Source organism: Helicoverpa armigera, chromosome 14 (genome assembly GCF_030705265.1).
Source record: "Helicoverpa armigera isolate CAAS_96S chromosome 14, ASM3070526v1, whole genome shotgun sequence".
NCBI classification, from domain to species: Eukaryota; Metazoa; Arthropoda; class Insecta; order Lepidoptera; family Noctuidae; genus Helicoverpa; species Helicoverpa armigera.
Genome location: NC_087133.1, coordinates 11,623,847 through 11,632,064, shown reverse-complemented (window position 1 = coordinate 11,632,064; position 8,218 = coordinate 11,623,847). Strand labels below are relative to the sequence as shown.

General features: G+C 36.5%; 1 non-coding gene across 1 annotated transcript; it reads right to left on the bottom strand.

Moving 5' to 3' along the window:
- Positions 1-2,895: 2,895 nt before the first annotated feature.
- Positions 2,896-2,977, bottom strand: Trnas-aga (transfer RNA serine (anticodon AGA)). The gene has a single exon. It is a non-coding gene; the product is annotated as a tRNA-Ser (tRNA).
- Between the last annotated feature and the right edge of the window lie 5,241 nt (positions 2,978-8,218).

The window sequence follows — 8,218 nt, the reverse complement described above, 5'->3', positions numbered from 1 at the left end:
AGCCTCAGCCGCGGCGGCGAGCGTTAAAACTACCTGCGCCTCAGCTCGCAGGCCGCCTCGCCCCTTCGTGCCTACGCGGTTTTGAATTGCACTCTAGGGGTAGGGCAGACAAGACTACGTGGAGTCGGTCTTGCAGCGATTCGTTTTCGTCACTAAGTTCAGTTTTTAATACAATGTTTTGATTCCAAATTAAATTCTGCCATAAAAAAACGAGCCAAGAAAAACGAGGCCGAGTTAGTAAATTAGATGACAATTGTCCAATTAATAATTTTGTGGCTAGACTTATAATTTCCCATTAAAATAGAACATATAATTTAAAACAATAATCATAACATATGTAGCAAGTAACAGGATTTATTTATTAGAACAACTGCCACCCTCGCACCGCATAAAATAAAGCTTTATTATCAAATTGCCCAACTATCATGTAGCAATATAATAATGCCCGTGCAATGTGATAAATAATGAAGTTAAGATAGTTATTAATCACTTGGCCCGATAAAGCTAGACATTATTCATAATGCTCGGGCATTATAAATAGTGCCCGAATTAATCACATGGTCCATAACATAAATACACAACAATGTTAATAACCACACAGACCCACCACCGTCGCAGATTCCTTAGTCTAAAAATGTGAGGTAAGTTCCGTGACTGTCCCCCGGGACTTCGCCCCAGCGGGACCATCCGTCTTGCTCGCAGTCAGGGCTGCGGACCCAGTTGAGCACAGGGGTACGGGTGTTGTTTCACACGGAACTTGTGAAGGCTTCGGAGGAAAACTTGGGGGTAAGTAATTGGTAGGAACGGTTAGTTTTCTGCAGCTTTAGCAAAAGAATAAAAGTGTTAATTGGTGATGGGAACTCACAGGGTTAAAGTATCGTTAAAGACGTCTCATAATTTTTTGAGGTCTATGAAAACAATCTAGATCTAGACTTCGAAGTATTAATTTGATGGATTTTAGAGCTACATACTGCATTGGAGAAAAAGTAACCTGTCTCCGTATTCACCATAGCGCAGTGTGCCTAATTCATCTCAAACGGTTCAGCTGTTCAAGCTTAGAAGAAAGATTTTTGATTTATAATCAAAATTCGTCACAAAACACTATTCCTGATTTATGGTACATAAGACTCCTTAATCTCACCGCTAATACAAAGGGTGATTGTTTCACAGCGATCGATAAACAAATATTGTCCTACACCTTCCCTTATCTGATATCGTGGCGGTACCCTGTAATTATAACTTAATAAACGTGGGAAGGTGTTTATTGAGCCCATATTAGGCGACATTGAATTTTCAGTCATGAAACAGAAACAAAAAAGAGTAAAGAAAAAATAAACAAAATTGATGATATAAAACAGAACTTTTGGCGACTATGACTCACAAACAGATTTTAAAGTCGATGTTAACGACAGTCAGATCATTAATCACTATCGCTCTATCTAAAGATTGAGATGATACCAGTAACACAGTTGACACATTCCTGTCAATTCTTGCCACGAGACGGGATACCATTAAAATACCAAAGAATCTGCAGCCCTAACAGAATTTGAACTGTATCTGACAAGAAGGCATCCAAAGCGGATCTAGTTCCCAACAAGGAAGTTAAACAAATTCCATTGCCACCAACTCCACCCTTGAACCACAACTACGCTTCAAGATGTCAAAGTGACAGCTGTCAAAACGCGAGCTGTCACAGTGACGGGCGCTGTCAGCGCGGCGTGACGGAGCCCGCGTGATTAATTAGCGGCTAATTGATTTGACAGTGGTTTAGCATTAGGCTGGTTGCACGAGACCAGTAATTGACACTTTATGAGATGTTGTCGATATGTCTGATGACGGTTGTCGTGACGGGAGTGTGGTTGCCTTGTATTTGTTTAGATTTTAATGTAACCGCAAAATTGGCTTTATTTGTGGTTTGATTTGAATATTGAGAGATTTTTTATTAATTACGTCATAGGTTAATGATAGTTGTTATATTGTGACTTCTGGTTTCAATAAATATATGTGTACCTTTAAATATGGCTTAGGTACATGAAGTAATCAAACATAAAGAAAAGCATTTTTCGGTTGTAGTAGATATGTATATTGTAATGCAATTTTTTTTTCTTAACAGTCCCGGATTAAGAAACCGTGGAGTTGGGCAAAGTAAGTCCTAGGAGAAAGAAAGAAACAAGAAAGAACCTTTTATTTGCCGCAGAAAAACGGAGGAGCGGAGGCCTATTAGTCCTATGGAACCTTAGCAATTGTTACTCTTACTACATTGTAAATTCGCTACTGTTACTAGACCTATTGGTGACCATTTAGAAGATAAGATTGAATAAGCTAGCATCCTATAGAAGTTTTCATGTATTTCTAATTGATAGCAAGTAATAAAGTCTCCTAAATATTCGCCATAGTAGTCCGACGGTGAGTCACCAACCTAACGGATAATTAATTGCTTGCAGCCAATTAATCAACGATTACATGATATTAGTTAACACGGTACTGTTACGTAACTTGTTGTCAATCAAATGACATAATACAAAAATACATAATATAACTACCTATCTAAAAATGTCAACATGTTCATATTGAAGGTAAAATGTCATGCGTCATATGGACACCAATTAAAGTGATCCAGAAATCATAATTGGGAATTAGGCTCAGTTTCAAGTTCACGATCAGAATAATGGAGTTAAAAGTTCGATATAACCAGATTGGCCCTTCAGGGCTAAACCTTGCATGTTGGTTTGAAAGAGTTTCTAGGTTCCTGTAAAACAAAGGCTGCCTTTATAATTTTACTAAGTATCTTTCTAAAAGAAGAGAGTCTAAATGATGATATTACGACTCCGCAAGAAGAAGAATTTGCTACTTTGAGAAGTGTTAAAGTAAAATTTGAAGATACCAAAAAGAGTTCGCAGTCGGTAGGATTCGAACCTACGCTCCCAGAGGGAATCTGATTTCTAGTCAGACGCCTTAACCGCTCGGCCACGACTGCTGCGTGAAAGTCGCGAATAATTTCCAATTGGTTTGCAAAGTAATTTAAAAATTCATAGGCACGAAAAGAAATAGGCGAGGACTAGAAAATACTAGAAATAGATTAAGCTATTTTCATCTTTATAAATTCGATAAAGAAAGATTATCTGCATCTTTCTGTCTGTTATTGTGTAGAATGCTCGAAAATCAAAAACAAGTTCACGGACATACAGGTAGAAAAAATGTCTGTTTCTTTAATTGGCAAATATTGTGTAGGTACATACCTTTATCGAGATATCGACTTCAAAGTCACTGACCTGTTCAATGAAAATTATGTTTTCAGCCTTGAAATAGGACGTTTCGAAAGTACCTAGTTTTTTTTTTTTTTGGTTAAAGTTCACAAAAATTATGACTACTAGGGTAGGTGACGGTATTAGGACGAAGAATATATCGATAGAGAGCAACCGTAGTTGTAATTGTTATTTTCTGGTCATGAAAGTAGGCACATTTTAAATTAATAAGATGCAAAAATTAAGAGAGAGTTTAAACGCACTGTGCTAAGAATCAAAATCAAAATACAGTAGGTACACCTGTAAGTGGTTAGGTACCATAGGTACTAAGTATGTAAATTTTAATCAAAGAATTTAGGCCACTCAGTACCACGGACTGATAAATTCATACTTTCCACCTCTTAATGTCAAACTTTATCGTACAAAAACTCGACGAGAGCACATTAAAGCTAATCTTTATCTTTCGGACAATGAGGCTCGGCTGACACTCGATGTCTTCATATTACTACACAAAAACAATGCCCTATCGCTTGACATGCTATTTAAATTCACCATTTTTCATTAATACGACATTCAACTTTCACGTGATAGTCATAGGGTCGATTTTCGTTTACGCTGTCACCTCCACTTCACTGTCAAAAAGTTGTAAAGCCCTGGCAAGTTTTCAAAGGATTTTGGACTTAGTGTGATGGATTTAAAATCCAACTTTGTAGAACTGTGTATTGAAAAGAAAGGGTTATAATTGAATAACGATATCATAGTGTTTTGACGTGTCGTTTGATTAATAATGGAGCTGAGTTGTCCAGTGCGGTCAGATTTTTTATAATATTATTATAATAATGTTGATGCAGGGAGCATGTCGTGCTTTTAACGTAAGCTTATAAACTTCTCGTTTTATACACACGAATCATTTCGTGTTTATCATAACTTTTAGATGGTTTAAGTGGTGCACTAAAAGAGTAACTTTATTTTTGAGCGATGATATTTTGAATGATACACAAATCAATTTAGGCTTACCCAAAAAAAGTAGAAGAAGAAAAGCAGCGCAAAAAGAACTTCAGCAATAGCAGCAAAGCAGGGACGACGCGAGACGGTGCGATGCAGCAAAGTTAGACAAACCAAGTTTTTTTTTTTTTTAATTCGCTATTTTCTATCTGTTCATAACATTGCTGTAATAGTAAGTTAAGAAAAGATCCAAAACTCAATGCGATATAGGTAGGTACGTTATAATATTATGAAGTATAAAGACAACGGATAGGTGCCTAAGCCTACATAGGTAATTCACAAACAAGACGAAGACAAATCCAACATTTTCTTAAACAATCTGAATAACAAGTTAATCTCTCTTTATCCTGCACTAATGGCCAGCGACCACATTATACCATATCACCACAATGGCCGCGAGGCTACCCCAGCGCCATTAATCATCAGATCAACTCCATTGCTTCCGTTCAACAGCAAGACCGAGACAGAAATAAATCAGCTTCATAAGATAGAAAAGGAAGGAACACTCGATAACTTAATTGAAAATAAGCGCGGAATAGGGTTGGGTTAGACTCGATAATTTTTTTTGATAAATTTGACTGTTTGACGCAATTTCTTTTTATTGATTTGGTTGTTTATGTGTTTTTCAAGAGCTAATTAGAGATTTAGTTAAGATATTTTTTCTGATAAAGATTTTAGACGAATGATCGATTTTTGGAGGCCATTTTTATCATCCCACAGAGCCAGGAATTAAGACAAACACTTACCTATCGGAATTTAACTTTTATCTGGCCGTTCTTATACACTCCATCTTCATTAGTAGGTAGGTATTAGGTATACCTATTTATCTTATTTTTTCTAGAATCGCATGAATTATAATCAGGAATGTACGATTGTTATTATTATTTAACGATAAATAAAATTATAACGAACTTTCCCCACTCATTTTTTATACCCCGTTACACCCATAATGCGTTATCTGTCTCGTCTTGTGCATTAACACGTCCAACCTCATTATAATATTCACAATTTTATCCACGTACTATTCAATGAAATACCTATCTTATGACCTTATAGATAAGGTCGATGAAGACCGCAAACATGGTTGTGGTAAATGCACCTTCACTGAACAACTGTCGCCAGAATGTTGTATTTTTTAAACATTGAATGTAATGTCTTTTGCTGCGGAATTAAAATAAATTATTTAAATACATATTTTTGCGGGATTAGGAAAGCAACTGTGGAGGTTGTTTTTTATAGTCTTGTGGAAAAATTGGGCGATCGAATCCTCCTTGTTTTTGGAAAAACGGTTATGGCCTTTTTTTAAAGATAAGCGCTGTCTTTTAAAGTTTTCTTTAATCTACGTTTCTTTCATAAACAAAAGCATGCAGCAGTGAGGCATCAATTTGTGATTCGGAATACCCATACAACTCAGTAAGTATAAGTAGATGTGCCATCATTAGAATGTACCACCATGTAAAGTCATTAGTTTTCCATTCCAAATTTTTTCTCCGATGAAGAATAAATTCCGCGTTGCAGCCGATAAAACACAGTGAAGTATTACTTTTCTAAACAAAATAGAGCAATAGGTAATGCATAATTTCCCACAAAAAAATAATAAATCAATATCTGTTCAACTTCTATACGCTATAGGTATATCTATTTATGCATAACATTAAGAGCAGAAACAAGAATAATGTTGAAGAACAAAGTGTAGGCGCCGTGTCAGCCGTCAACCAGTTCTCATGTTCATAAATCATGCTATGTTTAGATTGTTTAGACAGTAATGTATGTTAGTATACTACCTGAAACAGGTGCAGGTTTTAGCATTAAGTCTTGTCTGTTTTGAAAGTCAAGAAACGTATTACAACTACTATAAGTACTTATCTATTTTTTATTCTATCTCTCCCATAACGAGTCTGGAAGGGATTTCATATGGAATAAGCTGTGCCTTTGTACTATTTGTTCTATTTTTCTTCTTGTCTGTGTTCTGTGTGTAACTGTGTACATAAACTATTAAATAAATATAGGTACAGGTATTCATTTACTGAAATAACACGGGGGTAAACGATGATTAGTTTAGTGGTGTTAGAAGGTATCTTTTCTGATTTCCCGACGGCTGAAGCAGATGTAGACATTTTACCTAGGTCCATAGCAGTTATGGTAAATTCAGTAAGTATAGAAAAGCATAGTTATTCTTCTTTGCATGTTATAGTATAGGACCTATCCAATTGGTTGTCCAGTCATCTTATTTATCATTCCTCTCCACTAGGCTCTATCCGTAATATCTCTTTTATAGATAAGCACTTAACTTACATTTCTCTGAATGTAGAGCTTATTTTTAATTTGAGCAATTTTTTCCTCACCAATTCTATTGATTTTTAACCCACCACACTCTATTGATTTTGACACCATTGACTGTGTTTCGGATGGCACGTTAAACTGTAGGTCCCGGCTGTCATTGAACAATGAACATCCTTGGCAGTCGTAACGGGTAGTCAGAAGCCAGTAAGTCTGACCAAGGGGTATTGGATTGCCCGGGTAACTGGGTTGAGGAGGATACTCAGCTACATCCGGTTAGACTGGAAGTCGACCCCAACATAGTTTGGGAAAAAGGCTCGGAGGAAGGGAAGAATTCTATTGATTTTTAATGTTAACTTTTAATAAGTAAATGCAGAATGTCGAAAAGGAAGTGGCATTTAATAACTGTCGAGCTTTTTGCAAAGGCAGAGCGAGATGATGCCAGTCACAGGCATAACTCTGATGAAACACATTCCTATTTAGATGAAGCCGTCGCATAAGTACCTACAGGGACACTTTGATGAAAACAGTAGGTATAGGATAAAAGTACTTACCCATTTAAGTACCTTATAGATTTATAATTATAAAAACCTTATTGCCATCAAACTCCAAATACTTAGCTAAGTACATACCTACTCATCGTCATAATTTTCACAATTTTCCACTCTTCTTCTGCCGTAATTTCATAATGTAAAATTCTATCAAGTCATATCGACTAATACGCAACTACATAGTTACAATTAGGTATAGGTAGTTTGACATCTAATACAGGTAACCACCTAACATTATTCAGGGAAAATAGTAGGTACACTCTTACTTACACAAATACCAGCGCGAACAATAATTTTGACATCTTACATATGTAGGTACTTAGTCAATCTACTCATTCTATTTTTTAATGAAAAACGAGGAAGATAAGTTTCATAAGGTTGAATAATTCACATAGGTAAGTTTGAGTGTTGAAGATCCTGTCAAGTGTCCTCATGTTTAAGAGTAAGTAATCGATTATCCATTGACAGCCGCCGACTGAGGGGTGATATGTTCACGAAATTGCAGAATTGGACGCGAGTCCCGATGTTGTTATTCTGACACAAGATCTAAGGCCAGGAATAAAACGAACATACTTCGATGCCATATACCTAGTAAGTAGGTACCTAATTATGACAATAACACCGATGTCTGAAATGACAAATGTTCAGCGAGAGCTTACATAAAATAGAAAGAATCAACCAAAGAAAAGTTCAATCAAATATGGATTTCAAAATAAGAATACAAGCCCAAAAATATACATCTCCCAAAGAATGTAAAAAGTAAAACATAATTTTAAATTACATATTCAAGTACAAAACCAGTAGGCGATACATAAGGACAGCTGCCAGAGAACATAGCGGCAGAAAAAACGAACAATACGTAACATTTCCCACCTTGAAATCGATTTACGTCACCAGGATAAATTAAAGCATTCCGAGTATAAACGTCGAGGACCATTCACAACGACACAAAGTAAATAAAAAAAACTCCGCAGCTCGCATCCAGCCTCCCAGATTCACACTATTATCTCTACACAACCAATCCAAAATGGAGAGCAGAATACAACGCTCCCATTGGCCCCTCGCTGTTGCAAGCTCCACCCTCCACAGAGACTCCTCCCATCGACAAAAAGTTTCCAGAATCAGCTCTACCTGCCC